Raw genomic sequence first — 12276 nt, 5'->3', positions numbered from 1 at the left:
ATCTTTTGTCTTGATCTGTAGGATTTTCAGTACTTTCTATTGAATATCACTCATTTATTCACTATAGCATTGCAGCTTCAGTTTTTCATTATTAGAGAATATTATTCCCAGTTTCTGTTGTTATTTTTTGGGCAGCTTTAATTCTTTCTTTCTGCATTTTCTGTTTTTCTTTGTTGTTTTCCTTTCTTTTCTCCCTTTGTAAAGAGTAACGTAAACTTCATTTATTAGTGCATGATAAAGAATGTGATGCAGACTGTGAAATGAGTGTTGTATCTGTACATGTAAGTTACGTGCACATCTATGTTCTGTATCTTCTTTTTATGTTTTGCATGTGTTGTGTACTTTGTATATAATTGTTTGCTTTTGTTGTTTGTATGTAGGGCTTTCTGGCATTTCCGGCTCCATTTTCATGAAAATGCTGAGCAGATATTAAACTCACTGGATAGTACACATAAGAAAGCTCTTAATCTTGAAATGGGAATGTCAAATTCAAACAATATAGCAGACCAGCAAGGAGGAAGAGGAGGTAGGCTGGCAGCTGGAAGTGACTTTCCAAGAGGTCGAACTGTTGCAGGTACCATCAACTACACTATCATTAATATTTTTATAGCATGCAGAAGATATTTATTTATGGCTGTGTGTTTATCAGCTGAGTTTAGCTGTAATCTTGATGGGACCAGGTGTCCACAGAATGGAATAGTTACATAGATCAATTTTCATATTCACTATGTTTCACAGTTTCTGTTACTAGCTTCTAGTGGTTGGTGGATATAATTTTGATTGGGAACCCATGTCCTGAAATGTAATATTTGGATATAAAATAAGTTTGAATATCACATCACTTTTAAATTTTCTTCTTCATGGTGCGCACGTACACAGACTGAGAAGACAGTCCCTGTTGTAGTTATGACATCACATACCATTTTCATCTGACTACAACAATGGCTGTGAGAAACTATTATGTCACTGCTAAGAGGGTCAATTATGGTTCTCTGTGGACGTGTCGCACTCTCGACTTTGAAGAGCACGTCCTTCATTGCATAAACAAGAACCTGATGATGAGTACTGGAAACATTGCCGGTGCAGTGGGCTCTAATAGAGCACGTAGGTCAGAACTCACTGTCTCTGCAGTGTGCATACCACTAATTGGGAGATTTGAAAGTGATTCAATCTTTAATCTTATTTGACATTCAAATGGTACAGTCCAGTCATTGACTTCTTATCAGAACTTTATCTGCTAAGTTCTTTTTGCAACCTATAAAAGCCTGTAATAAGAACTGTGAAACACACTGTATTTATTTGCAGAAAAAAGCTTCGTTGAGTTACTTTTAACTGTAATCTACAGGGTGTCCATAATTAAAGTTTCAGTTTCAAAATGCTGTAGGAAGAGAACCCCTGGTCAGAATGATATCAAGTTTGAACTGTGTATTACACACCCACACACACACACACACACACACACACACACACACACACACACACACACACATAGTTCATGAAAATTCTACAAATGACAGATGGAATCGCAGTGTGACAGCTGTGGTTTGAGCTGCATGTCACACCATCCATACTGTTCAAAGTGCATGACTGCATAAGTTTGGCGCTCAACAAAAAACACCATATCAAAGTCGTACCACATCGGATGGAAAAAATCAGTTTTTAATTGTCATGTGGCCAAAAACTGCATCAAAAGTAAAATGACGTTGGTTTCTAATTGTTATGATACCAAAACAAGCCATGTTCAATATGCTGTCTACTGTTTTCTGCCCCAAGTTGAAATTGAGAAACAGCATATTGCACAACAGATTGGAGTGTCTCGGGAGACATTTAGAATATGTTGCTCAGTGCATGCCTTCGTTTCAACTACATTCGAGCATTGAACACAACACCTCTCAGATAATCACAAACAGAAACTGCACGGTTTAAGATCAGAAGATTGGGATGGTCAGACTCTAGGGAAATGATGGCTGATAATTCTAGCATTTCTGAAATTCCTCTGCAGCAGCTGCTTAACTGACTACAATGTGCAGAGGAGTACCATCTTGCATAAAAATGATCCTACCAACACATCCACACTGTTGAAGGTTTGTCTTGCTGGCAGGTTAGCAGGAAGCAACTCTTTAACATGGGTGATGATGTATGGAGAGCAATGCAGGGTGTTTTGTAGAATTTTACACACTGCTCAAAGCATGTCCAATGTTTGGGGAGGTTCCCCCATGTGCAGCATTTTTGCACAATACTGCTTGATCTGTTGTGCTGTGTTGCAATTATGTCTTTGACAGACATTGGATCAACTGCTTTCCTCCCTCTGCCACATTGCACTTCAAAAGAATCTGTCTTTTTGAATTGTGTAACCAATTTCTCCAGAACCTGAGCAGAACTCGTGCACTGCTACCTGTGAAGGTAAAGGCATGTGCCATTTCCTTTTCAATTAGAGACCTTTCTTGTCAGTTGTCGCGCTTTGGTTTTAAATATTTATCTCTAAACTATATTGAACTCTTTGTTGGTTTCCAACAATTTTTCAATTTTTCCATCAGATCTCAGTTTTTCATACTTTCAAGTGTCCGGATTCTCTGCAGGGCTACTGGTGCAGTCACCATTCTTGTGATGGAGCTTTTCCAGGAGTGTGCAATCCTTCATGGAGACAGTGATGGGAGTCTCAGACACAGACTGAGAAACAAACTAATTCTTTTTTTTCTAATGGCATTTTAATATGCTGTTCAAATTTGATGTCATTCTGAGCAGTGGTTTTCTTTCTACAGCATTTTGAAACTGGAACTACAATCATGGTAATTCTGGTTTAGGCTGTACCCCAGTTGACTTTTACTCTTTTGTTACCAAATGAGAAAGTATTATGTATGTTGAGAATGGAAGACGTCTGAACTTCATCATGTCGTCTGCTTGATGATGGATGTCAGGTGCATGTGTCTTGTTAGAAATTTGCTATCCATATCTTCTTGCAGGTTTGAAATTCTGCATAAGAATTGGAAAATTTTGTATCCAATTATTACTTTATGTGGGACTGTATATGACAGCACCATTTAATCTCTCTATTCCCCCTCCCCCCTCCCCTCTACACACACACACACACACACACACACACACACACACACACACACACACACACACACACACAACCTACCTACCTACCTACCTACCTCAAGGGATTGGGGGTGGAAGGCAATCATAGTTTAGAAAGATCATCAGAATGTGATGAACCCATCTATTGTGAGGATGAGGAGAGACAGTGGCCACCCTTTTATCTCCTTGTTGTTGTATGCCAATACTGTGTTATACAGAATGATAATAGGTATCTCATTCATGGCATGTCACCAAGCTGTAGAATTTTTGCGCCACTTCATGTGCATATGAGATATGAATAATCTCTTGGCACTTGTATCATACCTGTAATCTTTGTTACCTTTGAAGATAATGGCATGCGCTATTTCCTATCAATTTAGAGACCTTTGTTGTTGATTGTCACCCTTCGATTTTAAGTATTTATCTGTATATTCTGTTCATTTCTTTGTTGTTGGATTAAAACAATTATTCCATCTTATCTCAGTTTCATTATCGAACCTTATTTTTGGTGTGTATTTCTTTATTTTGTGTATTTTAGGTTTGATTATTGTTAACTACTGTTCATTTTATAAGCACTGGTATTCCCAAACCCCATTAAATCCTGTCTCTGGACTATCTCTAATGGACTATCTCTAGTTGCTGTCTCATGCTTATATAATCATTACAGCTCCCAGTTATGTTTTATAAGTGCAGCCAGTTGTTTTCTACCACACATGGTACACGTATTTCGTGTGGACTCCTTTCAGACATCTCTGTGTGAACTAGCAGCATTTCATCTGACAGTGTCTGATAAGTACTCAGATGTGATATGGTACGTGGTAGAAAACATCAGTCAGCTGCATTCTTGAAATATCATTGAGTATTCGAGATCCACATGATTATGCTTTCCTAATGAGACTGTTCACACTGGCTGTCACATACATAACGTTGATACTGAATTAGTCCTGTGTAGTTCATTCATTGGGTAAATAGCCTACTCCCGTTTAAAGAAATCGAAGTATGGATAATTACACTTTGCACTCCTATTGCAGCTTCATTTATCAAATGAGTGATGATCCACTTTCCAGCATTTTAATCATTTCATTTTCTGTTGGTCATTAATATTATGATATGTATTACCAGATATGTATGCCAGACAAGCTGTAAATTTAGCAGTTGTATCTGAATGATAATTCTCAGAATCAAGTAGTCTTCCGAAATCTTCCTTACTTGGTGTGTACTGCAAATATGATTGTCATTTGAGGGAGTTAAATTGTGTAACAGCTTAAGTAATTATTTTTCCTTCCTTTCACACACACAAATAGAGGTTTTCATACAATGATGACATTAAGAGTGATGAATGCTTAAATGCTAATTAATGTTGCTCTACTGTTTACCAGATGACGTTGGGCTCTGATATGCTGCATCATTGTGTAAGAGTATAATTGCAGTAAAAATAACAAATACAATGTAACCAATCACTAAACTTCAAGTTTTTATTTATGGCTCTTTACGGCGGCTTTGCTTTCGTTTTAAGAGTATGTTCCATAGGGACTAACACTGCCTGTCAGAAGATGCAGTTGTAACAAAATCTGTATTGCAAAGTAGTTGGCAATTTAGTGCTGAAAAATGGTTACAAAGTTGAAACCGTAACAGAATGATTAGAACATAGCCGGTAACAAAGTGTGTGACAAAGCTAAAGAACATAAAAAAACACTCACCCCATAACACACCATTCATTGGTACTGTCTTATACTGGAAGTCAGAAATCCTGGAGAAACATAAAATCAACACCAAGAAAAGCAAGGAATAGCATTTCCACATATAGTAAACAGACGAGATAAATTTTGGAAACATGGAGAATATAAAATATAATGTAGTTGTAGAACCTTCTATATTAAAAAGACAGGGAAAGCCTTTGACATTAGATTTTGTGAACACATGGCAGCCCTTCAACTAAAGAATTAGTTAAGCCAGTTGTCACAACCCATCTGTGTGGAATGTTGCCAAATACCAGACATGAATAAAGTGCTGACCATTTTTCATACACTAAATATCCCGGAGACGCTAGAAAGCTACAGAACACAAAAACTACAGCTGGATGTAATTCAGAATCAAAAAATTGACAGTGAACATCCAAAAGTAATAAGGAACTTCAGTGAGACACGCCTATTTTCAAAACGGTTCAAATGAAAACCCGATTAGGTTTATGCAATAAAATTATAATTCAAATGAAGTAGTATTTTTTTTTAAATTGTATGCATGACATATTTGTAAAATAAACTCAGCACATGTTCACTTATTAAATGCCTTTATACAGGGTGACCCAAAAATCTATTAACATTCGATAATTCATCATTCCATGGACTAATGTGAGTAGTGAGGTAAAAATTGACATATATTCTTGAAATGACATGGAGTTCTACTGAAAGCAAAAAAAGGTGCACAAAATGACCAACAGATGGCACTTCATATGATACAAAGCAATAAGTAGCGTAACAATTTATTTTCAGCAAAGACAATGTTAACAAATGCTTGACATGTCGGCTATCATTCATCAACAATACCTGCAGTCCAGGGACAGTGTCGTGAACAGTGCTGTATATCTCAGTATGTTTGGTGAGAAATTGCCGTCAGATGTTCTCTTTTAGCACAACTAATGAGATTAGATGATTGCAGTAGACTTGCAACTTCAGGTAACCCCACAACCAATAATCAAATGGATTGAGGTCTGGTGTCCTGGGAGGCCAAGCATGACTGAAGTGGCAGCTCAGCACGCGATCCTCGCCAAACAATGTGAACAAGAAATCTTTTATACATGTAGCAATATGGGGTGAAGTGCCAACCTGCATAAAAGTCATACCTTCTAGCAGGTGTTTATTAGCCAGGCTAAGGATGATGCAATTCTGTAACATATTGGCATACCTTGAATCCGTCATGCTGACACTTTGAAAACAGCAGCTCACATTTCCTCACAGTAAAAGGGTCCAGTCACAATTAATGTGGCACATCCAAGCCACACCATGACTTTCTCGACATGCAGTTGGATTTCCATGACAGTTCTAGGATTTTTGGTAAACAAAATTTTGGAGTTGTTGGTGTTGACACACCCTTAAAGTGTAAAGTGGACTTGTCACTCCACAACACATTAGACAAACAGTTGTCATCATCCCCCATTCTTTGAAGTGCCCACACCACAAATGCCCTCCGTGTGACAAAATCGGTGGCTAATATTTCTTGACAATTGGGGATTTTGTACGGATAGCATTGGAGGCTACACCTTTGTACACTCTAATCAATAGTGCGTGGAATGCCAGTGCGACATGCAACTTCATGAGCGCTGACTTCACCATGCAGAGATGAACCTGCTGATACCTCCATTTCTTCCTGAACTACCTGAGCAGAAGTAGCAATTGGAGTCTGATCATTCACTACCGGACCGATCATCTAAATAGCGTTTGGCTATGAACTTTGTGATCATTTTCTTCACAGCGACACTTGTCAGACGACCTTTAACTGTAGGATCGTAAAGATGCAGTAGCGGATTCTCCATTCTGATAGCAAAGTTTTGCAAATAGTGTTATTCCTGATAAAACCAACATGCCGTGATTGCTGGTGCATCTGGCTTTCTCTCTCACTACAGCTCATTTTATACATGATTGTCATGCGATGTTACTGATGTATTGCTGTCCAGCGCCATCTTTTGGCCAGTTGCTGCACTAGTGTTTTGTTTCAGTAAAACCGCATATCATTTCAGTTTGCCCTCTCTCTAACTACATTATTTCATGAATAGTGCAATTTCAAAAGTAAGTGGGCTTCTTTATCACTCTGTACAATATCCAGTGATATACAATGAAGTGCTAAAGAAACTGGTATAGGCATACTCATTCAAATACAGAGATAGATAAACAGGCAGAATACGACACTGACTATATAAGACAACAAATGTCTGGCACAGTTGCTAGATTGGTTACTGCTGCTACAATGGCAGGTTATCAAGATTTAAGTGAGTTATTTAGTTACTTTCATATTATAGTTGGCACACGAGTGATGGGACACATCATCTCAGAGGTGGTTATGAAGTGGGGATTTTCCTGTACAACCATTTCACTAGTGTACCATTAATAGCTGGAATCCAGTAAAACATCAAATCTGCAACATCGCTGTGACCAGAAAAAGATCCCACAAGAACGGGACCAATGATTACTGAAGACAATCATTCAAAGTGACAGAAGTGCAACCCTTTTGCAAATTGCTTCAGGTTTCAATACTGGGCCATCAACAAGTGTCAGCATGCAAACTATTCAATAAGACATCATCGGAACCGAAGGCCCACTTGTGTACCCTTGATGACTGCATGACACAAAGGCTTACGCCTCACATGGGCCCATCAACACCGACATTGGACTGTTGATGATTGGAAACATGTTGCCTGGTTTGACAAGTCTCGTTTCAGGTTGTATCGAACTGATGGGACATGTGCAGGTTTGGAGACATAATCATGAATCCATGGTCCCTGCATGTCAGCAAGGGGACTGTTCAAGCTGGTGGAGGCTCTGTAATGATGTGGGGCATGTGCAGTTGGAGTGATATGGGGCCCTGATATGTCTAGATATGACTCTGACAGGTGACATGTACGTAAGCATCTTGTCTGCATCCATTCATGTCCATTGTGCATTCCGTTTGATGTAGGCAATTCTAGCAGGACAGTGCAATACCCAACACGTCCAGAACTGCTACAGAGTGGCTCCAGGATCATTCTTCTGAGTTGTAACACTTGTGCTGGCCAACAAACTCCGCAGACATGAACATTATTGAGCATATCTGGGATGCGTTGCAACGTGCTGTTCTCCACACCTTCGTACTCTTAATAGAATTATTGACAGCTCTGCAGGGTTCATGGTGTCAGTTCCCTCCAGCACTACTTCAGACATTAGTTGAGTCCATGGCACGTAATCTTGCAGCAATTCTGCGTGCTCATGGAGGCAGTACCTGGTATTAGGCAGGTATACCAGTTTCTTTGGCTCTCCAGTGTGTAACACTATAATAATCCTTGCACACCATAAGGTCCTTTAAAAAAATAAAAAAAACTTATCTCTGGTAAAGTCTGTAAACAGTGAGTGAGTAAAGCTGAAATGCAAACCCCTTGAGGAAAGTAGACAACAAATATGCACAGGATTATCAAGACTTTTCGGGATAGTTCTTAGTGTTCTAAAGTGTGAGCCACCTTTCAATTTTCACCTCACTTAGTTATATAAGGTCTTTTGAGATCTCAGTGGCTTACTACATTCTCTTCATTCTTTAGTATTTACTGGTGTACCTTTGTGACCCTTAAGTTTTACAGTGTTTATTGTAGTTGAACATACAATGATAGCTGTATGTTTCCAGTACTGTGCATTCTGATATTGTATTTTTCCTTGTTGGAGTCTCATTGTTGTGGTAAAAGGTCTGACTGTAAATTTCTTTTGTTCCAAAATCATCACCGAGGTTGCAGAGTGGTCAAGGCATTGTACTCCGTTTAGGAGGAGTGGGCTTCAAATCTCTTGTCTTGTTGGTTAGAAATAAGATAATAAGATTTTCAGTGGCTTTCCTAAATCATGCAAGTGAAAACCGTGATGGTACCTTTGAAGACACCATAGCCAATTTCATGACATACTCTTTCCCATGCATAGCTCAAGGGCAGTCTCCAGCAGTTTCATCACCTATGGGCTTAACCCATATCTTCCATCTTTCTCCCTTTCAAAATGTACCTAATGTGACTGCTGCTTTATTTCTGTTGTGCATAACTGAAAATCTGTACACTCATGAATTATTGTTCTGTGAGCATATGTTTTTAGTGCTTCATTCATTTTCTTATATCATCATTATTTTGTGTTGTTTTAGCTCTCTCAAGTGGGGTTTTTTTGTTTTTGTTGGGGAGGGGGAGTACAACAGATACTTAATTTCAAGACAGTGACTTTAATTAGTGAATAGTTTTCGTTTAACTAATATAACAGGTATTGTATTGTTGAAACAAACAACAGTACGGCCAAAATGAACCATAGTTAATTCTTCTTCCGCATACAAGTGAACAACAGTTGAGAACATAAATACAAACATAGAAACAATCCAAGTACTGATATAATCACTTGCAAATGATAAGTAAGAACACAGTGGGAGAGCAAGTGTCTGCTGCTCCATGCATATAAAGAGGAGGGCTCCAGTAGATGGCGTGACACGCCGTGTCATATGCACAAGTCATATGGCCACTGCAGCGGCCTCTGGTGGCTGGTCCACGCAGATGCTGTTCTGTTGGCGGAATATTCAAAGTGTAGTGCACCAGCAGCTGGTGCTGCATTGTGTATCCAAATATCATGTACGTGGTTATAGCAGGTATCATATCATTTACGAGGTGAAGGCTCACTGTGTCCACAATATTCAATAATCTACAAGTCCTCATTGCTGTGCCAAATGATAAGTGCCTAAGGGAACTCAGCCAGTCTTTACTGAGTGTTGATTTGGTGAATCTGGGTGTTCCAGACTGGGACTGGGACTAAAACTATAAGCTGTAGACGTCATAAGGAGCCATGATGTGTCGTGATAGTAAAATGTCATTTCTCACAGAATGTGAGTTTAACTACTGAGATCATCGAACTCTGTTTTAAAATATTTTTATATGTTTAAAATATATTTTAAAATAAGTTACTCAACATGTGCTACATGTTAATGTCATGGGTGACTCTTGAGGCAAAACAAATCTCCATTAGGTAGCAGCCTCTGGGGTACCGCGGTACCTCATATACATATATATTAGTCTTAGTCAGATATTCAGGGCTTTACCGGAGGTGACGTAGTCTTTTGTTGCTGTAAGTAAAGCCATTAATCCGTAATCCTATGTATTGTTACAAATGTCTACATTTCAGGTACCCATGTTGCCATGTAACATCATTCAGCTGCTAGCTAATATGGCAAATCTGCACACAAAGCTGGGATAGAATGTACGTTCACTCAGTTTTTGTTTTAATGATAGAGGCCACATTCAGTATGGAATATTGGAACTTTACTTGGTGAAATTGATTGATGAAATCCTCTTAGGATATCAACCGAGTGAGAGAGTTGCCTTGTAGCAGTGCTTCAATGTGTTTCCTACTTCATCTACATGATTACTCTGCAATTCACATTTAAGTGCTTGGCAGAGGGTTCATCGAACCACAATCATACTATCTCTATACCATTCCACTCCCGAACAGCGCGCGGGAAAAACAAACTCCTAAACCTTTCTGTTCGAGCTCTGATTTCTCTTATTTTATTTTGATGATCATTCCTACCTATGTAGGTTGGTCTCAACAAAATATTTTTGCATTCGGAAGAGAAAGTTGGTGACTGAAATTTCGCAAATAGATCTCGCCGCAACGAAAAACGTCTTTGCTTTAATGACTTCCATCCCAACTCGCGTATCATATCTGCCACACTCTCTCCCATATTATGTGATAATACAAAACGAGCTGCCCTTTTGTCTCAGTGGACTGTTACCTTAACATGCACATGCACACTCACACTACTTGGGTTATATACCTGTGAAAGGCTCAGGTGCAGAATATGTTCCATACACCCATCCAGTATATTTTATCCCAGGCCTATCATGAGCATAACTTACCCCATCAGAGACAGGGCAACTGCTCAAAGCAGTTATGCCATTTACGCAAATGAACCAAGGCAGTAGGGCCACTTGCTTAATAGCATCTTGGTCCACCTGTAAAACACAACATAGCAGCAATTCCTCATGGCATGAATGTGAGAAGTCATCAGTAGGTTTCCAGAGGTGTGGGGCACCAAATAACACATGCAATATCCATAATTACAGGCTGGCTATTTGGAAGTGTAGTGCTGATTCCTGATAACATCACAGATGTGTTCCGTCGGATTTGGATCAAGCAATTTAGTGGCCACGACATCTACATGGGAGCCCTATTGTGCTCCTCAAACCACTGTATCATGTTTCTGGCATTGTGACATGGACCATTATCCTGCTGATGCCAGCACCATCTACATCTACATCTACATTTATACTCTGCAAGCCACCCAACGGTGTGTGGCAAAGGGCACTTTACGTGGCACTGTCATTACCTACCTTTCCTGTTCCAGTCGCGTATGGTTCGCGGGAAGAACGACTGCCGGAAAGCCTCTGTGCGTGCTCGAATCTATCTAATTTTACATTCGTGATCTCCTCGGGAGGTATAAGTAAGGGGAAGCAATATATTCGATACCTCATCCAGAAACGCACCCTCTCGAAACCTGGACAGCAAGCTACACCGCGATGCAGAGCGCCTCTCTTGCAGAGTCTGCCACTGGAGTTTGCTAAACATCTCCATAATGCTATCACGATTGCCAAATAACCCTGTGACGAACCGCACCGCTCTTCTTTGGATCTTCTCTATCTCCTCTGTCAATCCGACTTGATACGGATCCCACACTGATGAGCAATAGTCGAGTATAGGTCGAACGAGTGTTTTGTAAGCCACCTGCTTTGTTGATGGACTGCATTTTCTAAGGTCTCTCCCAATGATTCTCAACCTGGCACCCCCCTTACCAACAATTAATTTTATATGATCATTCCACTTCAAATCGTTCCGTACGCATACTCCCAGATATTTTACAGAAGTAACTGCTACTGGTGTTTGTTTCGCTATCATATAATCATACAATAAAGGACCCTTCTTTCTATGTATTCGCAATACATTACATTTGTCTATGTTAAGGGTCAGTTGCCACTCCCTGCACCAAGTGCCTATCGGCTACAGATCTTCCTGCATTTCGCTGCAATTTTCTAATGCTGCAACTTCTCTGTATACTACAGCATCATCCGTGAAAAGCTGCATGGAACTTCCGACACCATCAGGGGATCCATCAAGCATGGAGAGATGCAAGTGTTCATGTAGTCCAGTGTTCATAGTCCCTTCGATTACTACCACAGGTCCCATAGAAGCCCAGGTGAATGTCCCCCATATCACTGTACTGCCCCATGGGCCTGGGTCCTGAACACAGTGCATCTGTTGATCAGCTATTGGACAGGATGATGATGTATGTGGACTCTCAATATAGTCGTTGTGGAACAAGAAACATGATTAAGGCAGTCAGGTGACGTGCTTCCATTGATCCTCAGTCCTATCTCAATGATTTTGTGTCCAATGTAATTATTGTTGACGATGTTGTTGGGGCAACATGGGAAGGAGTAGG

At 39.8% G+C, this 12276-nt stretch overlaps 1 pseudogene; it reads left to right on the top strand.

Moving 5' to 3' along the window:
• Nucleotides 1–12276, top strand: part of LOC126471164 (CLIP-associating protein 1-like) — a 245149-nt pseudogene that overhangs the window by 113580 nt on the left and 119293 nt on the right.

Source organism: Schistocerca serialis, chromosome 3 (genome assembly GCF_023864345.2).
Source record: "Schistocerca serialis cubense isolate TAMUIC-IGC-003099 chromosome 3, iqSchSeri2.2, whole genome shotgun sequence".
Taxonomy (NCBI): domain Eukaryota; kingdom Metazoa; phylum Arthropoda; class Insecta; order Orthoptera; family Acrididae; genus Schistocerca; species Schistocerca serialis.
This window is presented reverse-complemented; position numbering and strand designations above follow the sequence as displayed.